This window comes from Cyanistes caeruleus, chromosome Z (assembly GCF_971803275.1).
Source record: "Cyanistes caeruleus chromosome Z, bCyaCae1.hap1.1, whole genome shotgun sequence".
Classification (NCBI taxonomy): Eukaryota; Metazoa; Chordata; class Aves; order Passeriformes; family Paridae; genus Cyanistes; species Cyanistes caeruleus.
The window spans coordinates 67,023,417-67,035,555 of record NC_141732.1 but is presented as its reverse complement, the minus strand read 5'-3'; the positions used below and the strand labels follow the sequence as shown (position 1 = coordinate 67,035,555).

At 39.9% G+C, this 12,139-nt stretch overlaps 1 long non-coding RNA gene across 1 annotated transcript; it reads right to left on the bottom strand.

Moving 5' to 3' along the window:
• Positions 1-2,443: 2,443 nt before the first annotated feature.
• Positions 2,444-11,040, bottom strand: LOC111941440 (uncharacterized). The gene is made up of 2 exons (XR_002870016.2): positions 10,516-11,040; positions 2,444-5,081 (listed from the first exon to the last, which is right to left on the bottom strand). It is a non-coding gene; the product is annotated as an uncharacterized LOC111941440 (long non-coding RNA).
• Positions 11,041-12,139: the final 1,099 nt, after the last annotated feature.

Genomic DNA, 12,139 nt, shown 5'->3' with positions numbered 1-12,139 from the left:
AATTTTTAGACATCTAAAATATTCATAATTACATTACTGAGATCAGTGAAGTTCTTCTTCACCTCTTTGCCATGTGTTGCACTTTCTGTAATACACGTCGTGTAAAATCCTAGTGTGAAGTAGGGACTGCCATCTAATATGAGATACAGTGTGGGGAATTAAGAGCTCTAGTTTTCTACTGAATTTTGTATTTTTTCTGTTAAACATCCCTAGGTAAAATTCTTTAGCCCTTCAAACCATTATTTCTCTTTCAGCACTTGTCTAACATGTTCAGTTTCTTCTTCAGGGTTTCTTAAGAGGGCAGTGGGCTGTATGAGGCATGTGGATTCACCATGCCTTACACTGCTTAAGCACAAGAGACAGAGCCTTGCAACAGCAGCAACAATATGTAGTGAGTGCTATTAATTACATTTGGTAATATATATAACAAACTGTGCAATCCAGTCCCTCAAAGAGTTCTGTTCAGTCCAGTGGGAATACTTATACGTGTGAGGTCACAGGGTTATGGCTCAAGTCTGTAGGGCCAATAAGACCAATTGCAAAATATAGAACAAATATGCAGACAGAATCCTCTATTCACATTGCCTATGGACTAAGTTACTTAAAACATTTTCAACAATTATTTGTGTTACAGATGGCTTTTAAAACACATTGTTCTCCTTTTAGTGTTTAAGTGCTTCAGATATCCCTTGGACAAGTGCAGTTAATTAATTAAAGCAAAGATTTCCCAGAGTCTCATGAAAGCACACTTGTCAGGCAATCTTTACTATTATTTTAATCTCCATTGTTTCACAGATTGTTTATGTTAATCTTCTCCTGCCCTTTTTACTGTTCCAGGCAATTTTGTGGCAGAATTGAAAGTGGAGGAGGCTGAGACAGACAGCATGAGGCTTGACAGCCGCTCAAGCTCTCCTAGCTTGTGTATGGTTTTATGTGCTTCTAATTATCAATGTGTGGGAGTTTTGTCAAAAAAAGCTGGGCGTGTGGTTCCTTTTGTTCTTCTGTGTCTGTTGTGGTTTATATTTTAAATGGGACACAAATGTGATTTATAGTGCATGGCATGATGCAGTTAGGGAAAATTGGTCTTTTCCAGGCAACACAAACATGAGCAGGAGAAAGAGTGCACGTGAACAGTATGTTCCTCTCAGTGGAGAAGAAACACTCCACTAAAGCTTACAGAGAGTGTAAACAACATGTGAGAAGCCCTCTTCAAAAAAGGAGAAAAAAAGTCAATGGCTTACTTCCACTGCATCTAAAAATACACATCATTGCAAGGCAGAGCTGTGAGAGATCAAAGACAATAGGCTTTCAGCAGAGTCACCCTGAAGTGTGAAAAGCTCCAAGATGGCATGGAAAGTGCTGTATACTGACCAGCAAAGCACTTGTCCTAACACCTGGGTTACCTTCCGGGCAGCCCAGGGCTGGGTAGTGCAGCTCAAAGTGATCCTGCAAGAAGATTCACACAAAGTCCTGCCCAGCTCCCTGCAAAATGTGGAAAAATTGTTTCCAATTTTTTGTTGTAGGCTGGTAAGCCTACATTCTCTTACCAGCCTGTAAGACAGGAGGACACAGTAAGGTGACAGGCATGAAAATGTCATGATGTGTGATTTGGGAAAGGTAAAACATAATAGTAACAAACATTTTCCTTGTGAAAAGGTCACTGTGTAAACAGATGTTCTTGTGATTTACCTCTTTTCCCAGTGGGCTGCTAATGAAGAGCACTTCATATTTAGTTTACTGAAAATAAATCATGCAGAAATATATTGGAGGGCTTAATATTTATCCAACTTCTAGCTCCTGATATATATTTTCAGAACAATTGAAAAAGAAGTTACAAGAAATCTGATTTAACCCACTGGTTTTTGGTCCTCTAATTAAATGGTGCAGTAAAGCACTACACCTGAAGTTCAAGTTTTCAGTACAGAGGTGATCATCCCAAGACAGTTTTTGGAAAGGCCCAGTCTTACCCTACTTCTAAAGTCTTTAAATTCCCTCAAAAGTTCCCTCAAAAAAACATAGTTCAAGCTGTTTATTTTACTACTGGTAATTAGGTAATCAACAACGTATGAACCTGAAATGAAACACAGAGATGATTTGTGAGAAGAGTGAATACATGGATATATAACCCAAAGGGCAAAGATAGGAACAAAAAAATGAATTAAAAGGAGCTTTTCTGAAGATAACACTATAGCAAATGTCTGAACTCTGCAAAGCTCAGTCAGTGGATGGCAGGGTGTCTAGAGAGGCATTTTTGTCCCTGTTTAAGTATGAAGCAAGATCTTGCAATGGGTTAAAAAAATCTCGGGTGTTTGGATTCTCCCTGGACTCCTTGTTTGGGAAGGACAAGACTGAAACTGTGGATAACTCCCAGCCCTGGGAACACTGCAGCCTCATTTCTAAATTCCTTAGCTCAGAGTGAAGGAAAAAAAAGAATGACGAAAAATGTGGTTTCAAATGAAAATGGATTCTTGAGTGTGGCAGTAAAAAATAAACAAGCAGTGCTACAAGTATACATTGTCTGCAATCTGCATTATATTTGCATACAGGAAAAGGCAGGGAAATACTTTGCTGGTTAGAACAGAGAGAAAAGTGAAAACCTATGTGAGTAAAAGTACAACTTTTTCAAAGTGTATGGATTTTGACTCTAAAAAGAGACCTGTTTTTTAGCAACAGAAATATCTACAAAGACTGTAGAATTTTGCTCAGCTCCTTGTTTCTAGTGTCCCTTACCTCATTACAAACACACAACAAAATGCTGTGCTATGACAAGAAAACTAAAACCACTTCTGCCTCAGGGTATGCATGCTTTACTTTACTGGATTATATTGCTTCATTCCTGATGTTTCATCCACTTACTTAAATCGTTCACAAAACATTTGATTTGTGTACATTAATGCAAAACACACTCAACTAGAAGTTTCATGCATTCTTACTCTCCCCACTTCAGGTATTTACTGTTTACAGCTGTGGAAATTTCGTACTTTGGCACCTTTCAATTCTGAAGTCTAACCGTACTTGGATTTTAAACTGACCGATTTAAATGAACAGACCTTTTTACACATATGTATTTTAGGGTAGTTTGAAGCATGAAGACTTACAGTCTTCTTTGTTTAAGGTGGTAGCCAAGGTGCATGGAATGTACAGCTTCTGAGCTCAAAGTTTTAGAACTTCTAACAGCAGAAGAAATATTGGACAAATTTGCCTTTTCTTTTAAAAATCCACTATCTCTATTAAATTTATTTAATCTTAATGAAAGTAGGAAGATCCTCTGAAATATGCAATGGCTTGTGCTATCTGTGGCCTTTCTCGGTCTTCTATTTATTTGCAGAATTTGATTTTCAAATCAGCACAGATATCTGCAATTGTATATCTACTTCAGAGTTTCTAAGCATGGTAAAGTCAGTTATTTTCGGGGATAATAATTTATCCCAGCTCTGCAGATACTCCATTTATTTTCTTGAACTTTTAAAGAGGGAGTGGACATTATTTGCCTTTTCAAAATAAATATGTGTAAAATATACAGCTGAATCTAATAAATTTACCTGTAGTTCACTGGGAGTGAGCTCTGCCAATGTGTGTTACACTTTTTTTCTGAATGATATTGGCAAAGTATTTTAGAGTGAATCTAAGGGTAATATTTCCAACAATCTTGCTTATTGCAATCGAGTTATTGTGTTGTCTCCAAGAGATGCCACTTCTCTTCCCTGATGAATTCCCTGTCTAGTAAAGCTCTGAGGCAGCTCATGCCACATTTTTCTGAAAGCGAACAAAAACCAATGGAGCCTTTTAAACTCCAAAGTTATGTTTTAAACTGAAAACATGCAATTAAAAAGATGCATAACAGCAAACTTTTAAAAATCACAGCCGTGCAGGGAGTGGATAATGCAGGCGTGGCAACGCTTTCCAGCGGGTGCTGCACCTGCCTGTGGGGGAAGAGGGAAGGATGGCTTGCTCCAATCTGGCTCCCTGTCCAGACACCTGCAGTGCCCTTTTGCCCCTGGGAAAGGCCCTTCTCTGCTCAGGGCTGGCTTTACACCTGCTCCCACTCCTCCCTGGACAACCCACAATGTGCCCACGGGTCAAGCTTGGCCAGGCTGCCAAGCTCTAACCTGGCTGCTCCCTCTGGAACATTCCAGGGACTGGAGCCTCTGCTGTCAGGGCAGGACCACCAGGATATTTTCTGCCTCTCTTCTCAGCTGTGTGTTGGGCTGCACACTGCCACTGATACCCGACCCTGTCCTCTAGAATTCCTGTGTCCTGTTGTCCTTCATCTCTGTTTCCGGCTTGTTCCATCTGCCAGGAAGCACCTTCACCTTACATTGTGCTGCATTTCCCTTTGATGCCAATCTTTTAATCAACTTTTCATTTTGTTTTTTAATTGTTGTTTTCTCCTTTTTATTTTTTTTTCACATACCAGGAGATTTGTTTTCCTCACCGTCGGCCATCTGGTGTCTATCCATTATCACCTTTTGGAAGAGTGCCTGATTTTCATCGGGCCAGAGTCTGTTTAGATTGAGCTCTCTGTAGACCGAATTCCTGGAACTTGAACTAGCTTGAGAGTTTTGATTGCGGGGAGCTGAGGAGTTATTTTGAGACCTGTACTGCAACATGGAAGGCAATGTAATTACATAGAAATAGGAGAGATCATGAACTTAAATCCATCTTTTAGACATTTAATCTCTGCTGGAGTGAGTATATGGTGGTTTTTCATGGATATGTAAAATGCAGATGAAAACTAATACGCAAGGGAAAGAAAATCAGCGATGCAACAAACTGAGGATGATTGCATAACAAATAATAAAGCTAACATGCCCCTTTTTGGAAAAGCTCATGCTTTGATCCACCATTATGTTTATCTTGAAAACATATTGTTTATCTAACAGAGTATGTGGTTGGCTTCTGAGGTCACTGTCATATGGTGAGAAGTCCAGCTTGCTGTGAGTAGGAACATTAGTAAAAAATTTGTAGGTCAGCCAGGATAAAGTGGAGAGTCAAACTATTGCACACTTTCCCTGGAATAAATGACTAGTTACAGGTCAGCACGTGCATGAGGATTTCTGGCAGTTGGAGAAGGTCACCATCTGTTAAAAGAAAAAACAAGTCCAAAATTAAATAAATGAGGTTAATCACCTTTTCACAGAGGAACCCAGTTTTCCCTCAGAACACTAGGGATTAGATTTGAGATTGCCAAAGCCTGCACAGTAGGGAGAATCTTCTACTTGAAGGAAGGAAGCAACTAGCTTGAAACCCAGGCTTTAAAAGACAAAGTTTAAATAAAATTGAGCATAAAAACTTATAAATATGTAATGGCCTTTGAAGTACTAGTGGAATTTAGGGATGGATAATATGTCCAATTTAATGGTATCTAACAGACAAACATACCAAGACTTCCTTCAGGGTTGGTGAAGTACCATGACTTTGTCAAGAGAAGATGATTTTTGAACACTCTCAGAAGGATACGAATTGCATTCAAGTAATTAAGTGCAAGTCAGGCTTATCTATCTGTTAATGCTCATCTCTGTGAATACTTTATTATTCTTCACTGACTGGAAGAAGAATTTAAATGTTGGTTCTCTATGACTCAGAAGTCAATAATTAGGGATAAGTAGATGCCTAATGCAGTTAATAGATGTGGTAAGAGCCTGACAATGTACTTCTCTAAATATTATACATCTACAGATTCTAGGAAAAAAAGATGAGTAATTTTCAATAGTATTGCTCTTTGTAAGATTATAAAAGGTTTTTACAGAGCTGATTTTTCCTTTTCTAAGGTATTTTAGTTGCAGTTGTGGGTTTCAGAAGTGATCCCCTTGGGTTCCTTTCCCAAGAAATTAGAAACAATATATGCTTTGGTGAGGCTTCTTATAAATGATAATAATGGAATAACCATAAACATAACCACTATACATTGCCCTGTTTACTATATCTGACAAGGCAAAACCAATGAGGGTATTAGTTTATTTGTGTAGTTTAGTTACCCTCCTGAATAACAGTTTCTGCTTGGCTAAGAGTTTTTCCTGTAGTAGATAAAATTCTCATGAAAATTGATTGAAAGGAAGTTCTTCAAAGACTTTGAGGATATAAACAGTCTTGACTGTCACACAATTATTTAATGTTTAGGTTGCTCTTATGAATACAGTTAAGTAGTATTTTTGGAAAAATAAGCAAAATTGCAATAAGGTACCTGCTGAGGTCTCCACAAAACATTGGCATAATAGGAGTTCCAAATTATGACTTTACAGTTGCTTCTTGGAGGAATAAACACCTATTTTCTATTTATTTCTATTTGGGATTTAAACCACAGTATAAAATGAATCAATCTCCTCATAATTCCCATACTGATTTGTGAATTCTATAAAAAATTCAGGTTCTTAGTTCAGTACCCACTGGATCAAGCCATTTGTCCAGCTGCTAATGTTGCTGGGTTTTTTTGTAAGTGATGGAGGATGGCTTTGTTCATGACCAGCCTCCAGGGTACACCACTTTGAAAGATACTCTTTCCATCAGTATATTGCCCAAGGAAGGACAGAAAATGGTGAGAAGAGTAAGAACCATCACCAAGGTAGCCTGTGGAAGAGAAGATTACTGCTAGCAAAGCTGTTTGTGAAAATCAGCAGATCACAGGTTGGTGTCAACAGGCCTGTATGACTATGACTATATCTGTGTCTCTGCAAATGAAAGAAATTTCTATAGAAGACTGACAGTAATTCTGTTCAGTTTATTGATCATTGTTAGTAATGAGATGTTAATCACTTAATTCTAGAAAACAGATATTTTATAGTTGTCCTAGGTTTTGGACTCCCTCCTTGAATGTGTAATGTTCTTTAGCTCTATTATGTAGTTTACTTGTTTATAAATCTCTGGCTGGAGCTATTGTGTCAACTGTATTGTTTGAGCATTATTAGGCTTCTTTTTTTCAGGAAGAGAACTGAAAGAACTACTGAAGAATAATTTACTAGTGTCCCCCTTTGGTATTTTCACTATCAGTTCTAGAAATATTAACAGGTTGTTAGTTGAATTCCTATCCACACAGCTAATCCAGCTGTGGATTCTTTGGGCTAACTCCTCTTATGGGTTCTAGAGTGACATACTCCATTTGATTCTAGGGTTTCATGTTGCTGTGTGAGTGTCTTGAGAATGGTTGCATTTTTCTCTTTGTAATATTTTTGCCATATTCCTTATACCAATGGCTTCCAGCATTTATCTTTTCTTTGTGACTTACAATTACAGAAAAATATCAAGGACTCCTGTGGGATTGAGCATTTGTTCAGGTTCAGCCTTTCATTCTACATTTCTCTTGTAGTGCAAGAAATCGAGCAAAGGTCATGTCCACTTTAATTTGCCTTGCTTACAGTATGATTTTCTTAGCTAGCTTGCTCTACTACAAGCAGTAAGGGCTTTAGTTATGGATATGAAACTGCAGTAATTTACAAACCTACACAATCCCTCAGAGGCCAGTTGTACTCTATTATCTCAAATTAATTCTTTCCAACTAACAGGCTCTGTGAAAAGAAACCCTGAAGCTGTAGAACTTCCAACAGCTGTTTGTTCTGCCCTGGTTTTAATGACTGGTATTATTCATAACCCTGTGACTCACTACCCAGTCCTCCACAAACTCTGGTCCATGCACTCCTAATTTCTGTGTCCTGACATCTGTATCCTGGTGTCCACAGCACTTTGCTCCCATGAAATGAACTTACATCAACTCAAGTGCTGTCAGGGAGATTTCACAGTATCAGAAGCAAGATTTGATCCAGTAAAAGTAATATGAGTTTGTTGAAACTCACTTTTTCTTTTACTTATGAATATAAACAAAGAACTATTTTGAGGCACTGTGACTGCTGCTACCGCTAGGAACAAAATCAATATTCAAAGTAATAGAAACAACTTGGGAATGTGGTTTCTTCGTGTTGTCTTTGGTATTTGAATCACAACAACTGAATTCCCGCAAGAAAATAGATATGTGTTTCTAGCTGCATGCAGAGAGAAGCCTAAGAATTAATAGAAAATGACACATCTGCAGATATAGTACCTCAGATTAGCTGTGACACATATGGCAGGAACATTTTCTTTAGGGGTCAATTGCTATAATCCAAAGAACTGTGGAAATAGCACCCCCTACCCTTGAATACCTAGTTCATAAAAATGAATTTTATTTTTTTGCTACAAGAACCATGCAATGGTTTAGAGGCACACCCTGTTCTTTAGGAACTGACAGCTCCTCTGCAAGCTTTGGCAGGATTTCAGGTCATTTTATGTCTCCCCATCACTTCCTGCATCACAATATTGAAATGTGGTCAAATGTTTTTTGTTTTTTTTCTAAATTTCCAGTCTCCAGTTCTTTCTCATAGTATTGGAGTCACTTTTATTAAAGTTAGGCTCCACTCCAGGAAATGATAGCTATTTTGCCCACAAGAAAATTTCAGATGACATGCTTATTTAAAACAGTTTTGTTTATATTCAGAATGTTTGATTCTGTTCAACAACTGAACTTAGTAAATGGAAGAATAATTTTCCCCTCCTCTTTTTATGTCTGTTTATTCAAATTCTCGAAGGTTCTAGCAGATAGCTTCTTGTCATAGATACTAAGTGAGCAAACTAGGATGACTGTCCCCCTAGACATGGTATTTATGAATAGAGAAGGATTCATAGGGGCTATGATAGTAGGTGGGTGTCTTGGCCACAATGATCATGAAATTACTTGTGTAATTACAATGTGTTTAGTGTAAGGAGAAAAGAAGAGAGTAGAGCTGACACCCTGACCTAACTTTAAGATACTGAAGAAGTCATTTAGCAGACTATCCTAAGATTTGCTTTTGAAGGCTTACAAGTCCATGGGGGCAAATCAGTCTTTAAGAAGCACAGGAGCAGGCAATCCCATTGCAGTGTAAGTGAAGCAAGAGGGGCAAAAGACTCCCTTGGCTGAACCGGACCTCCTCATGGAGCTCAAGAGGAAAAGAAAACTACATGACCTGTACAAGTAAGGTCAAGCTTTCCAGGAAAGTTACAAAGCTGTGGCTCATATATTCAGGGGGGAGACACAAAGGTGGAAGTTCAGTTAGAGTTGAGACCGGCCAGTGGTCTGCTGGACAACAAGAAATGGTTTTATAAGTATGTTAATAACAAGAGGACAGCTAAAGAAAACATTGGACCAATACTTGTGAAAATAGCTAGCTGACTGCTATGGATGAAAAAAAAATAAAGGCATTCAATGTGACTTTTGACTCAATGTTTAATAATAGGTCTGGAGCTTACCAATGCCCTGAGTCTGTGGACCACATGTGCAGGAACTGTGAATTTCCATTTGTGGACACTGAAGTTGTCAGGGACAACTTATCAGCTGAATGTTCTCAAGTCTGTAGGGCTTGGTGGGATTTGTTCCAGGATACTGAGAGAACCACTGAATATTGTAGCAGAACTCATCTTTATAATCAATTAAAGATCTTGGAGGTTTCTGCTGATTGGAAATGAGACAGTGATATTCCAATTTACTAAAAAGGTGTTAGGGAAGAGCCAGGGAACTTGTCATGGTTTAGGACTGGTACTCCCCAGTTCAGTGCTCTCCACTGATGCTCTCTAAATCCTGAGCCACTCTTCCACTCCTATGCTTTCCCTCCCCCTCCCAGCTGTGGTGGGGTAGGGTGGAGAATTGAAGGCTCAAAAGCTGAAGCTCGCAGGTTAAGTAAGAACAATTTACTGAAAACAGCAATGAAATAAAAGAATCAGTAACAGCAACAAAATTAATACAAAAAGTGTGCAAACGTAAGAGTGATTCATGTGCCAAAATATACATTATGGAGCCTACCACTTGACTGCACCATGTCATCCCAAACAGAAATGAGCCCTTCCTTCTGGAAAGTGACTGCTTTCCCCCCGCCTCTGGCAATGAGCTGGTATAAAATAACCTCTGAATCCTAGGCATGCCCCCTCCAGACTACTGAAAAAATGAACTATGTCCTGGCTGACACCAAGACAGAACTAATTTGAGTTCCTGGAAAAATTATGTAGAAGACTGTACTAGGTACTATTAAAAAGCATGTAACAAACAATGCAATCACCACATGCAGTCAGCATGGTTTTACAAAGGGAAAGTCCTGTTTAATTAATTTGCTATCCTTCTATGATAAGGTCCATCTAGTCGAGGAGGGGAAGGCAGGGGATGTAGTTTCCCTGGATTTTAGCTAGGCTTTAGATACTGTTAAGAACGCTTTCCTGTCCTGCCACCCAGGAGCCAGCCTGGCAGTCACACTTGCACCGCCTGAGCACCGGGGTACAGAAACCCCTTTCAGTGGGCATCTCCAGAGCTGCTAAGTGCCCTGCTAGCTCCCTACACACACCACACTCACACGGTCAGACAAGCCTTCCTCACTGATTCAACCCCACGTTTTTCATAGTAGAATCCTGGACATCTCCATCCTTAAAATAATTCCATCTTGGTGCAATAACAAAGTGACAAAATCACAGCTCATGCTGGGTGCCTCCAAGGAGGGACCTCAAAGGAAACCCTGGACTTACATATCATCCTGAGTATAAGCTTGCAAGAGCCTGGGGTCCTTAGCTCCTGTTGTGTCTCTGAGTGTCCCTGGCTGCAGGTCCCTATGCCCTTTCTTAAGGAAAGGTCAGTATTGTGGGGCCTCCTGTCTGCAGTTCCTGTCACCCAGAGCTCAGCCTGCAGGTCCAGCGCAGCTGGACACAGGGCTATCTGCACTGAATCTATTCCTCAACAATACTGTTCCTCACAGCATCCTTCTGGACCAGTTGTCCAGCTGTGGGATGAGCAGGTGTGATAGACTGGCATTTAAGAAAACAAAGAGAAACACCTAAGGAAGTTAAAACCACTGGAGGCTGATGGGAGTTTGTCTCCTAGGCAACAGCTGGCCATTTCTAAGAATTGACAGCAGTTTTGACCATTGAAAAGTGAGATCAACCTGTGAACACCACCTTAAGACCTAAGCCTGGGAATTTGTCTCTTTGTTTCCTGGCTGTGAAAGGTAACAGAGCTCCAGCTGGCTCCCGTCCCCTGGCCAGGCCATGCGGCCCGGGCAGGGGCCGGGCTGGGCCCAGCGGCTCCCGGCCGGGAGATGGGGCCTGCGGGGCTTGCCCCGGGCTCTGGCCGGGCCAGGCCGGTCCCTGGCTCGGCTGCAGTTTCTGCTGTGACTGAATTCACCAGAGACTGCCGAATAAAGAGAGGAAAAGCTCTTGACCTGCGGCAGGCTGAGACAGTGACCACACTCTCCAGAGCAGCCATGAAGAATCTTCCATCCCTGACAGCTCCAGCTGCTGCTCCGGCAGAGATCACAGAACCATCTACAAAGCCTGGGAAAGATTTTAACTCTTTCACTACCCAGATGAGACTTGCAGATTAATCCTTTTTTTCCAGAGAAAGAAAAAGAGAGTAATCAGCATGTAAAGAGACTTTATAAACGATCAGAGACAGTAAAGAATTAAGCTTCAGAAAAAGTAGAGAATAAGGAGATGCTTTAATTAAGCTGAAATATTTTTCTGTTAAAGCTATGGAGATGGACAATAATGTTCTGAAAAAACTCCTTTAATTCATGACAGAGTATATGGGGAGGAATGGAGTGTTCAAAGTTTGGATTTTGAGCAAAAGGTGGAGTAATTATGATACAGTGAGGTGCTGGAACAGAAGCAGAGAAGTAATAGTTGAAGATTTGGGGCCACTTGAGGCAAAGAGAAAACTTCTGTTTTCCAGGGAAACTCACAGAGATGGATGAAGAGAACTTTTGCCTTTGAATAACTCATCCTTAAAAATGACTCATGGCCCATAACACACCTCAGAGTGATGTGAAATGGGAGGAGTGAACTGATGACATATTTCCGGGCAGCTGGCATCAGAAAAATAGAAAGCTATAACAGAAATAGTTTTCTTGTGAGAAGCTCCATAGATTAGCAGAAGAAGACTTCTGTTTCCCTACAGAGACTGATGAAAAGATTCTAGCAGGAATTGGGGACTGTTTAAACACCAAAGTTCCAAAGTTTGTTGTCTCTATGTTGTCATGTAAACAAAAGAATGGTTGGGTAGTGGGGGATAAAGGAGTTTTCTGGAAGTTTATTCTGGTGTTCTTATTCTTGTAGTTTTGTTAATAAACTTTCTTTATTCCTTTTAAGTTTTAAGCCT